The sequence below is a fragment of the Pan paniscus genome, chromosome 17 (assembly GCF_029289425.2).
Source record: "Pan paniscus chromosome 17, NHGRI_mPanPan1-v2.0_pri, whole genome shotgun sequence".
Taxonomy (NCBI): domain Eukaryota; kingdom Metazoa; phylum Chordata; class Mammalia; order Primates; family Hominidae; genus Pan; species Pan paniscus.
Genome location: NC_073266.2, coordinates 44,313,405 through 44,330,713, shown reverse-complemented (window position 1 = coordinate 44,330,713; position 17,309 = coordinate 44,313,405). Strand labels below are relative to the sequence as shown.

The following is a 17,309-nucleotide window of genomic DNA, read 5'->3' as shown; positions in this document are numbered from 1 at the left end:
GTGACTAAAAGAAAACATTCCTTTATGGTGTTCTCTAATCCCAAGGGAAGTCTTTTATGAACAAGTAGTCCAAATGACTTAGTCTCATGCTATCTCCATGATGTTATCAAGCAGTTTTAACTGCAATAATGCCTCCCTTTATCTATATATATTCTTGAACAATTATTAAGTATTTGTGGGAGTTACAAAGGAGCCACAATGGTAGGTAGGCATGTAAACCTGGCAAATAGAGCCCAAGACAGCTCTCAGTCTCCAGGGAATGGTAGACAAGCCACCACAGAGACTCTGTGCTATCTGTTGCCCTGAGCTGCAGAGAGCAGACAATGGACCTAAGGAGACCTCAGGGGTAAAGATGACTCGAAACATATAGACCAGTGACCAGAGACACTAAGATGTGTTCACAGTCATTGCAAAGATGCCAGAACAATGACAGGCATCAGCAACCAGAAATCACAGTGGACCTACAGACAGCTCAGAGGTGCCAACACAAGCCAGAGGAAGACCCTGAAGTAGGCACTTTCATCCAGGGGTCATGAGGCAATGTAAGCTGCCCAGAAGTTACAGGTCACCTTGGAAAGGAAAGTGGGAAAGAATGACCCCTATAATTGGCAGAGGTGATCTATGATCTATGAAATGCTGAGAAAACCCTAAGTGAGTGAGTTTACTCAGGACTGGTAGATAAGCAATTAAATTATGCTGCAGAAAACTAAAGAAATGACAACTTCGTGGAAAGAAGCCATGTGTAAATGCAAATGAAGACATTTACATGTAAACTCTACATTACATGGTACACAGTTATTAAAATACTGAGTATTTCAAAATTAAAAAGAGTGAAACATGCACTGCTTTGAAAGAATGGAAAATGCACTGAACATTGCCACTTGGATTTACCAAAGGCCTTTGATCTCTATGCTAGAAAAATGCATAATAGAGCACACATCTCTCTCTTCCCACTCACTTGCCCACCTTAATGTACTCTCACCCCCACAATCCCAAGGTCACTACTTTTTCTCAGGCCATCACTGTGTCTACCTAATTGGTCCTCCTCAAGAGATTTCTAACAGCTTCCCCTGATTCTCTCTCTTTTGTTATTAGAGTACTTTCTTAAAACATAAACATCATTTTCCTGCCTAAACCTTGCTGATGGCAGGAGACACAATAAATGAACTGAGTGGCATCTGACCAGTAGAATACAATACAACCTCCACAAATCCAACTTGAGAGGAATATTTCATGACATTGGAAAGTGTTCATCTCTTTTACACTGCTGGTGGGAGTGTAAATTAGTTTAACCATTATGGAAGACAATGCAATGTGGCAATTCCTCAAAGACCTAGAGGCAGAAATACCATTTGACCCAGCAATCCCATTACTGGGCATATACCCAAAAGAATATAAATCATTCTATTATAAAGATACATACACGTGTATGTTCATTGCAGCACAATTGCAAAGACATGGAATCAACTTAAATGCCCACCAATGATAGACTGGATAAAGAAAATATGGCATATATACACCATGAAAAACTACGTAGCCATAAAAAGGAATGAGATCATGTCCTTTGAAGGGATGTGAATGGAGCTGGAAGCCATTATCCTCAGCAAACTAACGCAGGAACAGAAAATCAAATACCACATATTCTCACTTATAAGTGGGAGCTGAGTGATGAGAACACATGGACACGTGGCAGGGAACAACACACAATGGGGCCTGTCAGAGGGTTCGGGGTGGGGAGAGGGCGAGCATCAGGAAGAATAGCTAATGGATGCTGGGCTTAATACCCAGGTGATGGGATGGCCTGTGCAGCAAACCACCATAGTACACATTTACCTATGTAACAAACCTGCACATCTTGCACATGTACCCCTGAACTTAAAATTGAGAAAAAAAAAGTGTTCATGATGAATGGGACAAGTCAGATTACAAGTGAGTATGTACAGTAGGATTTCAATTTTAAATGTTGTAAGTACGTTTTAAAATATGTGTATGTACTGAAATAATGTTTTTGAAACACAGTAGGATTCTTCCATTTCTGTTTATTTGTCATGTCTGTAGTTAGCCTGAGTTGGGGATGGGGGTAGGCACCTAAGATTGGACCTATTGTAGCAGTGGTTCTCTAACTTTTTTTTTTTAATCTCAGAACCTCTTCACAACCCTTGAAAATTGTTGAGGGCCTCAATAATTTCTAGTATTTTAACTACTGAGAGATATTTGCTTATGTGTATTATATCTATTAAAACTTACCACATTCAAAATTAAAACTGAAAAAAATTTAAAATATTTATCAACATACCTAAAATAATAATAAATCAACTAAATTAACATAAATTACATATTTTGTGATATAATATTTTAACCCACAAAAAATGAGTAAGAAAAGAGTTATTGTTTATATTTTTGCAAATCTAATGTTTGACTTAATGGAAGACAACTGAATTCTCATCATATCAATGGAAGACAACTGGATTCTCATCATATCTGTTTATAGAATACATTGTGATATGTTGTTTTGATTAAAGTATGGGGGAACAAATCTACTCTCACACAGCTTGGAGCTGGAAAAAGAAGTATTTTAATAGCCTTTTCAGCTAATTGTGAATATTTTTCTTTGATGCTACACCAAAACTCAAAAAGCAATGTTTCTTAAATGCTAGTTACAATATGCAATTTGAAACCATATAACTGAATGTTTATACTATTACATTGAAGTCCATCTATCTCACACTCTGAAAGGATCTTTTATTCGTGCGTGATTTTGAACACAGTGCATTTATCGTTTGGGAGAATATTAGTTTTTCTGAGTTATGTAGATTTTCCAAATGTTGGCAGATTTTATATAACATCAAAAAATCACATCGGTTACCATCATCATAAATCTCATTTTTCAAAAAAAGTCTTTAATTATTGGGAAGCCATCAAGTTCATGGAGTTTTTCACACTTCTAAATTTTGGTTGAAAGCTCAAATTTTACTATTAGCAACAAATACTTTCAGTTGTTATCCTGGAAATGACAGGCTCACATCATTGATAAAATGTCCACCAAATATGCAAGTCTGAATAATCAGTATGTTTGTTTATTAGTATTGTTCTTTTAAGTAAAAATGATATTCCTTGGGGGAAAAAAAGCTGCTAGTTCAGCTCACAACTCAAATAATGGCATAGGTGTCTTTCCTAAAACAACCATCATGCTTCAATATGAATCGGGAGTACTTCATTTGTACTTCACTTGCCACACAGACTATAAAAAAAGATGAGTAATCAAAAGTTAAGATTTCACTTTGGGAGGCCGAGGCGGGTGGATCACGAGGTCAGGAGATCGATACCACGGTGAAACCCCGTCTCTACTAAAAATACAAAAATAAGCCGGGCGTGGTGGTGGGCGCCTGTAGTCCCAGCTACTCGGGAGGCTGAGGCAGGAGAATGGCGTGAACCCGGGAGGCGGAGCTTGCAGTGAGCCGAGATCGAGCCACTGCACTCCAGCCTGGGCGACAGAACGAGACTCCGTCTCAAAAAAAAAAAAAAAAAAAAAAAAGTTAAGATTTAATATAATTAATAATTGTATTGCTTTACCAAGGATGTTCTTAAGTGAAACTAGGAGGTTATTCGTGTCTTGACTTTTTTTGTCTTTTGGGGTTTAGGGTGTCTGTGTGTATGTGTGTGTGTTTACTCTAAGTGTGTGGTGTTTAAGAATGCAATGACTTCTGGTAGAATTCAGTGTTACCACCTTGATTAGTGCTAAGGAGCCAGCAGTTTTGTCTATACCACTTTCGCATCATCAGCTCAAGTGCCACACAGTAAAAAGGGGAAATAACTTCTCAGTCCTTTTTTGAAAATAGTTTTGATCTCATGGAGCCCCTGAAAATGTCTCAGAGACTCCCAGGAATCTGTGAAGCAATAGAAACCACTATAGAAAGTAGTCATTAATGTGAATAAATTTATAAGACTAAAAAGACATGTGTTCAGTGTTACCAGTGGTTATCTCTGGGTAATGGAATTATGCATGGTTTCTATATTTTCAGGCTTATCTGAATGTTATTAATTTTTTGTAGTAATCATTATTTTAATAATAAGAAAATATGTGGTTATTTCCTGAAAATTGCTGTTCACATTTCTGACCCTGGTTGAAAAATGCTCCTCTTCCTGCAGACTCTACTTCACCTCCTCATCTTCCTCTCCCGAAACCCCCCCACCAAGTGACTCACTGCTTCCCATATGGAAAGCTCGCTCAGGGTTTTTGAAGAGTTCCAGCAAGATATGCACACTTAACAGTAAATGGAGAAATGACCTCTATAGCAAAGGGTAGGTCGAAGCTCACAGAACAATTTGTATTCCCCCCAAAATATCTTCGCATAATAAAGGGGGCATTAGTCACTTTCACAAGCTTATCTGGTTAGCCAATATTTGAAACAGCAAAATTACAGAATAATAAAAGATGAATTTAGCAACCTTTTTGAGCTGCACTATTTAATACAGTTCCACTTAGCCACATGTGGCTGCTGAGTACCTGAAATGGGGCTAGTGCAACTGAGAAACTGAATTTTTAATTTCATTAATTTTAATGAGTTTAAAACTAAAAATTGCTACTCGTTTCAATTATTAGAAAATTTTTAAGTATGTTTATATATCTACTTTTTCAACCATAAATGTTATGACATCTGAATACAAATCAAGTATTTCCAATGAAAACTTAGCATCCAAATGGAGAGATGTTGTAAACATAAATTATAAATTTCATACAGTAAGATTAAAAGTAAAGTATTTCACTTCTAATTTTTTATATTGATTATATATTAAAATGATAATATTTGAGACATTGATTAAACAAAATACAGCATTAAAATTAATTTTACCTGTTTGTCTTAACTTCTTAAATGTAGCAAGTAGAAAATTTTAATTACATATGTGATTCACAGTGTATTTCTGTTGGACAATGTTGCCTTCAAGTTTTATGTGGTAGAATTAGACCAAAAATAATTTTGTTTGCCATACTGCATATTTTCTACTTTTGACTGTTACTATAGATCTACTTAAAATTCTTCTAAATCTTAACTGGAAATAGTATTCTTCTTCTTCTCAAAGATCGTTTCTCATAAGTACTGTAACCCCTTAGCAACCTAACAAGGTATTTGGAGTGTGTGAAAAGATTAAATACTTATGACAAGTATGTACTTACGAGAGCTACCATTATGTTATTGCAATACAGCTGCAACTATGTCTCTTTAAATCTAGAAAGTTCTGTCTTTCTTTTAAAACCCAGGCTGGTGGAAAGTGGCTCCAGACATTGAGTACTTTTGTCTTAAAGCTAACAGTACTTTTATTTTCTATTTGCCATTATGACTTGGACCACTTTGTCTTGGCTCTGTGGCAAAGGATTGGACAATTCAAATTTTCCAGAGGTCCCTTTTCTTAATTCTTAACAAAGCCATAGCAAATGCTTCTGTCTCTTACTTACAGCCATGGTTTTTGCCTTTCAATGAGAAAGTAAAACTGAGAATAGTTTCCAGAGCTTTCAGAACTTTTTCCATTGAAATGCAAACACCCCCCTGGCGCCTCTGAAAATTCTGAGAAATTGCTGGGTTTTGGCGATATTTCCAGAAAACCTGGCTTTCTTCTGTTCATGGCTGGTTTAAGTTCTTCCCTTTCCAAGTACGTTTGACTGAAGTCAGTGGTTGACTGTCTCTTGCAGGGCAAACTCCCAACTTGAACGCTAAACAAAGAGTAACTTTTTCATTCCAAATTTGGAATTGTTACCAGTAAACCTCTGAACCCTACCTTTGTTACATCTCCTCTCCAAATGTGATTTAGTTTCTCGACATGTACCCTTCTCCTTAACCCTGTCCATGACTTACCACAGCCCTGTAGGAAGCTTACATAATGACAAGGTACACACAAAAATCAGTGTGTATTGTAAAGATAATGGCAGACATTGTCTTGGATTCTCTAATGTAGCCATCCTAACTGGTCTAAAAATTATCCATCCGCATTTTAAAATATTTTATGTAACCCATGCTCTCTAACCCAAAGCATCAGTGTAACATATAATAAAGCCACCAATCTTTTCTATCTTCATTTCCTCAATAGGATAAGTAATCTGAATGGGTAAACTAAGAAAGCAATTGCCAAGTGTTCAATTAACACATCACCAGATTCTGATCTTAGAATCAGCTCAGATATGTCTTCCTTACTTATTGTCTATAATACATAACCTTGATACTGTAGTGCCACCATACACTGGTAACCTGAAAGATGATGCATTCCCCACTGTTTCACATGAGCTCATCTTTTGGGGAGGAATCGTGTCTGGTTTTACTTTCGTTGTTCATAAATTAAACTCAGTGAATATTTATTTAATAACTATGTGACCTAAGAAAAAACTTATCTCATGGCTCCCAGCAAATTCGTGCTCAGACAGAAAAGAAGCTCTATCTCATCTGGAGTGGAGCTAACAGTGGCTAACACATGTGGAAGAAGAGCAAGTGAAAACTAAGAAGGAATAAACTGTCCTCTATTACTTGCTCTGCAAATCTGGTAAATCATCTGCAATCTCCATACCCACAAAATATCATATATTCAAATATCATAATACACCCCAAATAAAAATTCTTATCAAAAATTAAGTATAAAATTCAAGTTAAAAACGCAACTGTCAGCTGGGCACAATGGCTCATGCCTGTAATCCTAGAACTTTTGGAGGACAAGGTGGGCAGAGCACCTGAGGTCAGGAGTTCGAGACCAGCCTGGCCAACATGGTGAAACCCCCATCTCTACTAAAAATATGAAAATTAGTCGGCGTGGTGGCACATACCTGTAATCCCAGCTACTTGAGAGGCTGAGGCAGGAGAATCGCTTGAACCCAGGAGATGGAGATTGCAGTGAGCCAGGATCGTGCCACTGTATTCCAGCCTGGGCAACAGGGTGAGACACCATCTCAAAAAAAAAAAAAAAAAAAGTCTAATTTAGTAATAAACTTCTCTAAGACTCTGTTTCATCTTCTGAGAAGTAGAGTCTTACTATTATTTCAGTGATTCTACAAATCAGTCATGGGCCTTTACTTACTGAAGTCTTAAGTAAAGCTTTGCAAGCCTATGACCCAAAATAAAGTCAAAATATCAGTACTCATCTTTAACAATAAAATTTACATATACAGGTAATTGTGATTTTCTCAAAAAGGAAAACATTTTAAAAACCAGGTGGCAGAAGAGACTGAAATACAAAACAACTTTTAGCCATGAGACTATAACTACAATTCACATCTAGACACTAAGAGGGCTCAGGCACAGTACTGACCATGCAGTATATGCTCAAGACATTTTTCTCAAGTTATGTAAATATATTCTAGAGCACTCCCTGAGAACCAAAGTAGCAGTTCTGCAAAACTGCTGATCAGCCAGCACATCTTCTGGATGTTATGAGAACAAGAAGAAAATGGCATCACCCATGTGAGCCATATTGACCTTGACCTTGTGACCAGGAAAGGCACTGTCTTGGACCTCTCCTCTCAGCCATATATCCCACCAGCTCTCCATTCCACTCCATGGCTGTCCAAGATGTATTTTTCTGAACATATTTTATACACTTTTGCAGGCTCCAGGAGATGAGATTTTTTGGGAGGGGCTCAAACTTGAGGCTGTAACTAAAGTTCTAGTATTAATAGCAAGGTTCCTAAATAGGATTTTAAATAGCAATAAATTTAATAATCGAAAGTACTTTAAAACTGTAATTCACAAGGCAAAATTTGTTGATTGGAAACTCTCATTAGCACAATAGATTTCTCTTTTATTATGGACACATGAGATTTCTCTTTTATTATGGACACAAATGCACACACACACATACACACACACACACAGTCTTTCCATATTAAGCTAATAATACAAACATGAGGACTGGGGAGATGTGTGGACGTTATCAATTATGAATGTTTATATTCTAAGAAATGCAATGAACTTACTATTTATCACTAGAAGAAAAAAATGCATTTTTCTTACAGTTGAGGGATTGCTGAGGGAAGTATAACATATTAGTTAGAAAATAATTTAAACTGGAAAATAAGACTTTGAGTAGGTGACATACATATGCAGAAAATGGAGATTCTTTAAAAGCAATTTGCTCAATCCTTAGAACTTTCCAAGCGACCAAATTTACAAAGGAATCAGTACAATCACTTTACTGGGGAAAAGAATACTGGAAAGAGAATCTTCTCAGTTGAATCATAAATTCACTCAATTTTTACTACTCTGCCGCCTGTCTCCTATTTAGAATGCCATTCTGGGATTCTAATGTATGGCACAGAAAAGTACTGAGGGCCACAGGATCCAGGGTGGCAGAGGCAGGGAGACATAGGGAGAGAGCTAGGCTTAGCAGCACACTGCTTTAAATCAGCTCTTCTGTTATGTAGTAAACATCGAGATGTGTCAGTATGCAAAGAAACAAAATGAAAAATTGCTTTTAAAGGCGTCAGAATCGTCCTTGCTTTGAGGCATTGGAAAAAAGTTGATTTCAATAATTGAAAGAGAGTTTTGCAGTGCATGAACAATCAGCTCCCCAGAAGATCCTGTCTACACAGCTCACTGACTTCCACGATATCCGAGTTAAGATGGTTCTATACCCACAAACTAGCCAAGAAGACTAAAATCTGTGTCTCCTTTTCCAGATTCCATTAAACATGTGAAATGTAAAAGTTAGTAATTGAAATGCCAGTTAAGATCTGGAAATGATTGCTTCCCAGATATGGCCATATTACCAAATGAAAAATTAGCCCAGTCTGGGTTGAAGTTTTTTCACTTGATAAAGGAAACACTGTCACAGACACCCATACTTTTCCACCACAGCACAGGTAGACAAATCATTTTGTTTAAAAATCTATTTTTTCAATTCTAAATAATGGAATTAAGTTCTCATTTATTTTTCTACCAGTGGAAGCCCAACTCAAAACAAAATTTTAAAATACTAAGTTTGATTTCACATCCCTAAAATCAGGAAGGGATGACCTTATTTATAACCCTGCTTCCAAACAAGGCCACGTGGAAAATATTCCACAACAGCCAAAATAATTCAATCAATTGTAATGACCTTTCAAGATGATCAGATCACTACATTTTATCTCAGTCATTCACTCTGGAATTGTCAAATCTTTTTGTTTGTTTCATTTTTAAAAATTTGTTTACCTTAAATGACAAATAAAAATTGTATATATTTATAGTATACAACATGATGTTTTGATATATTTATGTATTGTAGATTGGCAAAATTCAGCTATTTAACAAAGCCCTATCTCAAATACTTATCATTTTTTTGTAAAAAGAACACTTAAAATCTACTTTCTTAGCAATTGGCCATTTCCATGTCTTCTTTGGAGAAATATCTACTCAGATCCTTTGCCCATTTGTAAATCAGGTTATTTGATTTCTTGTTATTGAGTCATTTGATTTCCTTATATATTTTGGATATTGACCACTTATCAGATGTATGGTTTGCAAATATTTTCTCTCATTCCATAGGTTGTCTCTTCATTCTATTGATTATTTCCTTGCTTGGGCAGAAGCTTTTTAGTTTGACATAATCCCATTTCTTTATTTTTGCTTTTGTTGTCTGTGCCTTTGGGGTCATATCCAAAAAATCACTGTCCAGATCAACATCATAGGGTTTTCCCTTATATTTTCTTCTATAGTTTTACATTTTCGGGTCATACATCTAAGTCTTTAATCCATTTTGAGTTGATTTTTGTGTATGTTGTGAGATGAGGGTCCATTTTTATTCTTCCACATGTGGATATCCAGTTTTTCCAGCACTGTTTGTTGAAGAGACTGTCCTTTTCTCATTAGGTAAGGAAAGTCTCATCTCTGGGCTGGGCAGGAGGCATGAGATCATAAGAGAATATGGGGAGTAATATCACCCCCCTCTCCTCCCCTGGATATTACAATCCATATTGCAGGGGGGTGGGCATCCCCCTGCAATATGTGGAGTAATATCACCCCCATATCGTGGATATTACGATCCACATCGCAGTGGGGCGGACATTCCCCGCGATATGGGGAGTAATATCATCCCCATCTTGCCCCCTGGATATTGCAATCCACATCGCAGGGGGGTGGGCACCCCCCACGATATGGGGAGTAATATCACCCCCCTCTCTTCCCTTGGATATTACGATCCACGGTGGACCGACAGCTTGTTTATGATATTGTGAGTAATATCATCTTCCCTTCTTGAAATTATGAACTATTTCCAGACAAGTGTACACCCTCTGCAGTATTGGCAGTAATATCATCCTCTCCCCACCCTTGATATTAAGAACAATATCACAGGAGTGTTTTTACTCTCTGCGATATTAGGTGTCATATCATCCTCTCCCACCTTGAAATTAGGAACAATATCACTGGGTGCGTGTACACATTCTGTGATATTGAAAGTAATATCATCCTCTTCTATCGTGGATCATGGGAACAATATCACTAGGGGGTGTACACTTTCTGCGATATTGGGAGTAATATCATCCCCTCTGTCTTTGAATATTAAGGACAGTCTCACAGGGGGTTGTACATTCCCTGAGAAATTGAGAATAATATTATCTTCTCCCCCCACCCCCCCGCTTATTAAAAAAAATCACAGAGTGGCTGTACACCTCCTGCGATATGGGGAGTAATATCATCTTCTCCCCTTCTGGATATTAGGAACAATATCACACGGGGGTGTACACTTTCTGCGATGTTGGGAATAATATCAACCTCCCGGCCTTTGAATATTAAGAGCAGTATCACAGGGTGGATGTACACCCCCTGCGATATTGGGAGTAATATCAGCCTCTCTCCTCCATGGACATTAGGAACAACATCCCAGGGTGGGTGTACATCTGTGCTATGAGGGGAGTAATATCATCCTCTCCCTTCCTGGATATTAGGAACAATATCACAGGGTGGGTGTACACATCCTGCGATACTTTAAGTATTATCATCCTCTCCCCCTCCGGATACTAGGAACAATATCACAGAAGAGGTGTACACCCCCTGCGATTTTGGCAGTGATATCATTCTCTTCTTTTGTGAATATTAGGAGCAATATCACCGGGTGGCTGGACAGTATCACAGGGCGGGTGTACACCTACTGCGATATTGAAACTAATATCATGCTCTCCCGCCCTGACTATTAGGAACAATATCACAGTTGGGTGTAGACCCCGTGCGGTATTAGAAATGATAATAGTGATAATGTCATTAGTAATCACTAATTATTATTATTAATTATTGATAGCAACTAATACTGATTTCTAACATAATGGTATTATTATTAATACCAATACTTGTTATTAATCAATATAAATTGCTAATGTTTTATTTACTATGGCTCTTATTGATGTTATTAACATTAATTTCATTGTAAGCACTTTAATTACTAATAGTAATGATTGATATTAATTAGCATCATTTTATTAATATTAATAATTGATATTAATTATTAATATTAATATTATTGTTCCTGATATCTGGGGGAGACGATGCTATAACTCCCAATGTCGCAGAAAGCTTACACCACCTGTATTGTTCTTAATAGCCAGCGGGTAGAGGATGACATTACTCAAAATATCACAGTGGGTGCACATCCCTTCTGTGATATTGTTCCTGATATCCGGGGGGGAGAGGATGATATCACTCCCAATATTGCAGGGGGCGTAGACCCCTCCTGTGATATTGTCTCTAATATCCAAAGGTGGAGAGGATGATATTTGCCCCAAATCGCAGGAGGTGTACACCACCCCTGTGATATTGTTCCTAATATCCAGGGGGCAAGAGGATGATACTAGTCTCAGTATCACAGGAGGTGTACTGTATCACACTCAGTATCACAGAGTGTGTACACTCCTTAGTGATATTGTTCCTAATATCCAGGGACGGAGAGGATGATATTACTCCCAATACACCAGGGGGTGTACACCCCTTCTGTGACATTGTTCCTAATAGCCAGCGGTGGAGAGGAAGATATTACTCCCAATACCGCAGGGGTATACACGCCACTCCACCCCTGTTATATTGTTCTGAATATCCAGAGTGGGAGAGAATGATATTACTCCCAATATCTCAGGGGGTGTACATCTTCCTGTGATATTGTTTCTCATATTCAGGGGGGAAAAGATGGCATTACCCCTAATATCGCAGGGGTTGTACACACCTCCTGTGATATTATTCCTGATGTCCAGAAGGGGAGAGCATAATATTACCCTCAATATCGCAGGGGTTGTCCACCTCCCCTGTGATATTGTTCTTAATATCCATGATGGGAGAGGATGATATTCCTCCCAATATCGCAAGAAATGTACAGCATCCTGTGATATAGTTCCTAATATCTAGGTGGGGAGAGGATGATATTACTGCCAATATTGCACAAGTGGTAAAACCCTTTCGAAGTTTTTCCTACAATTCAGGGGGAGAGGATGATATTACTCCCAACATGGAAGAAGGTGTACACCCCCCTCCACCCGTGAAATTGTTCCCAATATCCATGTTGGCAGACGATGATATTACGCCCAATATCGCAGGGGATGTACACCCACCTTGGGATATTGTTCCTAATATCGAGAGAGGGAGAGGATGATATTACTCCCAATATTGCAGGGGCTGTACACCCACCCAGTGATATTGTTCTTAATGTCCAGAAGGGAAGGGATATTATTACTCTAGATATCGAAGAGGTTGTACTCTCCCCCGGGATATTGTTCCTTACATCCAAAGGTGGAGAGGATGATATTACTCCCAATATCACAGGGGGTTATACACCCCCCTTGTTATACTGTTCTTAAGATTTAGTGGGGGAGACAATGATATTACTGTCCATATCACAGGGTGTTTTTAATATTCAGTGGGAGAGAGGATGATATTAATTTCAATATCACAGGGGACACACCCCCTGTGATATTGTTCCTAATATCCAGGGGAAGAGAAATGATATGACTCACAATATGGCAGAGGTTGTACACCCCCTCCATAATATTGTTCCAAATATCCCTGGGAGATTAGAATGATATTACTCCCAATATCACAGGGGGTGTACACGACCCCTTTGATATTGTTTCTAATATCCAGGGAGGGAGAGGATATTACTCCCAATATCGCAAGGGGTGTACATCCCCCCCACCAACATTGTTCCTCATATTTAGTTGGGGAGAGGATGATAATACTCTCAATATCTCAGAGGGTGTACACCCTTTCTTGGGATATTGTTTTGTAATATCAAGTGGGGGAGAGAATGATGTTACTACCAATATCGCAGGGGGTGTACACCCCCCTGTTATTCGGTTTTGAACATCCAGGTTGCGTGAGGATAATATTACTGCCAGTATCGCAGGGGTTGTACACCCCACCTATGATATTATTCCTAATATCCAGAAGAAGAGAGAATGATACTACTCCCAATAGCGCAGGAGGTGTACACACCCCGTGATGTTGTTCCCAATATCCAGTGGGGAGAGGATGATATTGCTGGCCACATCGCGGGGGGTGTACACCACCTCTGTGATACTGTTTTTAATACCCAGGGGGAAGAGGATGACATTACTCCCAGTATCGCAGTGCGTGTACACCAACTATGTGGTATTGTTCTTAAAATCCACGGAGGGAGAGGATGTAATTACTGTCAATATCGCAAGGAGTGGACACCCTTTCTTTGATATTGTTCCTAATATTCAAGGGGGAGAGCGTGATATTAATCTCAATATCGCTGTATACACCCCTTTTTGATGTTGTTCCTAATATCCGGTGGGGGGAGCGAAGTCTCTCTTACTGGCAATATCACAGGGTGTGTACACCACCCCTGTTATATTGTTTCTTATTTCCAGCAATGAAGAAATTAATATTACTCCCAAAATGGAATGGGCTGTACACCTCCCATGAGATATTGTTCCTAATATCCAGGGGGGAAAGGATGATATTACTCCCAACGTTGCAGCGGGTGTGTAATCTGCCTGTGGTATTGTTCCTAATATCTAGGGGGAGTGAGGACGATATTACTCCCATTATCGCAGACGGTGTACACCGCCCTTGTGATATTGTTCTCAACATCCATGGGGGCAGAAAATAATGTTACTCCCAATATCGCAAGTTGTGTACACCCCCCCACCGTGATATTATTTCTGATATCCAGGTGAGGGGAGGATTATGTTACTCTCAATATCGCAAGTGCTGTACACACCTTTGATATTTTTCCTACTATTTACGGGGAGAGAGGATATTACTCCCAGTATCGAAGGAAGTGTACACGCCCCCTGTGACACCGCTCCTAATATCCAGGTTAAAAGAGGATGATATTACCCCCAATATCGCAGGGGGTGGGGTGTACCCTCCACCTGTGATATTCTTTCTAATATCCAGGGGAAGAGAGAATAATGTTACTCCCAATAGCGCAGGGGGTGTACACACCTTGTGAAATTGTTCCTAATATCCAGGGAAGGAGCCGATGATATTACTGGCCTGATCGCAGGGGGTGTACACCCTTCTGTGATATTGTTCCTAATATTCAGTGGGGAAGATGATAACATTAATCCTAATATCACAGAAGGTGTACAGCCCCCCTGTGATATAGTTCCTAATGTACAGGGAAAAGAGAATAATATTACTCCCAACATCACAGGGGCTGTACACCCCTTCTGTGATACGGTTCCTGCTACCCAGGGGGGTTGTGGATGATATTACTCCCAATAACGTAGGAAGTGTACAGCCACCCTGTGATTTTCTCCCTAATAACCACATGGGGAGAGGTGATGTTACTCCCAATATTGCAAGGGGTGTACACCACACCCGTGATATTGTTTCTTATATCCAGGAGGGAAGAAATTAGTATTACTACCAATATTGAAGGCATGGACACTCACCATGTGATACAGTTCTCAATATCCAGGTTGAAAGAAGATGCTATTACTCCCAATACAACAAGGGGTGTACACCCCGCCTGTGATATTGTTTCTTATATCCAGGAGGGGAGAAGATACTGTTACTCCGAATATTGAAGGGATGTACACCCCCATGTAATATTGTTCTCAATATCCAGGTTGAAAGAAGATGCTATTACTCCCAATATAACAAGGGATGTACACCCCGCTTTTGATATTATTGGTAAAATCTGGAAGAGGCGAGAACGATATTACTTCTAATAGAGCAAGGGGTGTACACCCCCTCCCCGGTGATATTGTACCTAATATCTAAAAGAAGAGATGATGATATTATTCCCAATACCCCAGAAGGTGTACATCACCCTGTGATATTGTACCTAATATCTAAAAGAAGAGATGATGATATTATTCCCAATACCCCAGAAGGTGTACATCCCCCTGTGATATTGTTCCTAAAAACTAGTGAGGGAGCGCATGATATTACTTCTGCTATGGCAATGGCTGTGCACCCCTGTGATATTGCTCATAATTTCCGGGGGGTATAGTAGGATGTTACTCCCAATATAGCAATGGGTGTACACCCATCTTGTGGAAAATATGTCTCCCAATATTCAGGGAATCACAGGATGATATTACTCGAAATATCGCAAAAAGTGTACAGTCCTTTTGTGATATTGTTCCTAATATCCGGAGGGGGAGAGAATGACACTACTTTCAACATTGCAGGCTGTGTACACACACCCTGTGAAATTGTTCCTAATATCCAGGATGGGAGAGGATGATATTACTCCCCATATAGAAGGAGGGTGGACACCCCCCATGACATGGGGAGTAATATTACCCCTTCTCCCTCTCTGGGTATTAGGGTCTACATCGCAGTGGGGTGGGCACCCCCCGACATATGTGGAGTAATATCACCCCCTCTCTCCCACTGGGTATTACGGTCCACATCGCAGGGGTGTAGACACCCACCACGATATGGGGAGTAATATCACCCCCCTCTTTCCCCCTGTGTATTACGATCCACATCGCAGAAGGGTGGACACCCCCCACGATATGGGGAGCAATATCGCCCCCGTCTCTCCTCCTGGTTATTACAATCCACATCGCAGGAGGCTGGACACCCTCCGCCATATGGGGAGTAATATCACCCCCCTCCACCCCACTGGGTATTATGATCCACATAGCAGGGTGGTGGACACCCCCCGCCATATGGGGAGTAATATCACCCCCCTCCCCTGGCTGGGTATTACGATCGACATCGCAGTGGGGTGGACACCCCCCAAGATATGGGAAGGCAGGCAGAGTGATTCCAAAGCTTGGTAAAGGTTCTAGAAATTTGTATTCAACTGCTTCAATGTATATATCTTGGCTTCTTTGTCAAAAAACAATGGATTGTAATGTGTGGATTTATTTCTGTGCCCTCCTGTCTGTTCCATTAGTCTGTACATCTATTTTTGCGCCAGTACTATGCTGCTTTGATTACTATAGCTTTGTACTATATTATGAAGTCAGGTAATGAGATGCCTCCAGCTTTGTTCTTTTTTGCATAAGATTACTTTGGCTATTCAGAATTTTCTGTAGTTCCGTGCAAATTTTAGAATTTTTTTTTATTTCTAGGAAAAATGTCATTGAAATTTTGATAGGGATTTCATTAAATCAATAGATCATTTTGGGTAATATGGACATTATAACAATATTAATTTTGGAACTGTCAAATCTTTAAAGCTGAATTTCTCATACTGAACTTCATCCATGTTCGGTATACACTGAAGCAGTTGAATACAAATTTCTAGAACCTTTACTAAGCTTTGGAATGACTCTGCCTGCCTTTCCATCTTACACAGCTTGCCGATTCTCTTATGATCACATGCCTCCTGCCCAGCCCAAAGATGATCCATTTAAAGACTTAAGAACAGAAACTGGCATATAGTAAGAGCTCAAAAAAATTTTTTTAGTGATTATGATGATGATAATTAGCCCAGGCAGCATGGTCAGCCACTTCAATATTTAAGTGGGTACTGTGCCAAGCTTGACCCAGTTCCCTCCACCCGTTCATCCTGCTCCTCCTCCCAACTGCAGAGTCTTACTAAGGAAAACTATAGAATCTTGATGACCTCCCTACACATCCATGCTAGCTTCAAATGTGCTGCTAGCTGACCAAAACCTTATTATTTATATTACGTGCCTTCCATAGCACATTTTCCAAACAAATTACTCCAAATCTCTATGTTAAATCTTCTCCACCTGTAGTCTCTCTCCCACCTGATTCCTGCAGGAATTTATTTTCATGCTATTTTATTAACACCAGAGCCTTCCTTAATATATGAAAGATAGAGTTTGTTCAATACATATGTATCTGATTGAAACCAAAACCAACAATACTTGGTGTCATTTCAAATGCTAACTTCCATTTCCTTTTTTCCTG

At 39.2% G+C, this 17,309-nt stretch overlaps 1 long non-coding RNA gene across 1 annotated transcript in view; it reads right to left on the bottom strand.

Moving 5' to 3' along the window:
• LOC100971672 (uncharacterized) overlaps window positions 1-7,516 on the bottom strand; it is a 76,273-nt gene extending 68,757 nt beyond the window's left edge. The window contains exon 1 of the long non-coding RNA XR_008621921.2: window positions 6,809-7,516. This is a non-coding gene — a long non-coding RNA (uncharacterized LOC100971672). The remainder of the gene's footprint in view (window positions 1-6,808) is intronic.
• Window positions 7,517-17,309: the final 9,793 nt, after the last annotated feature.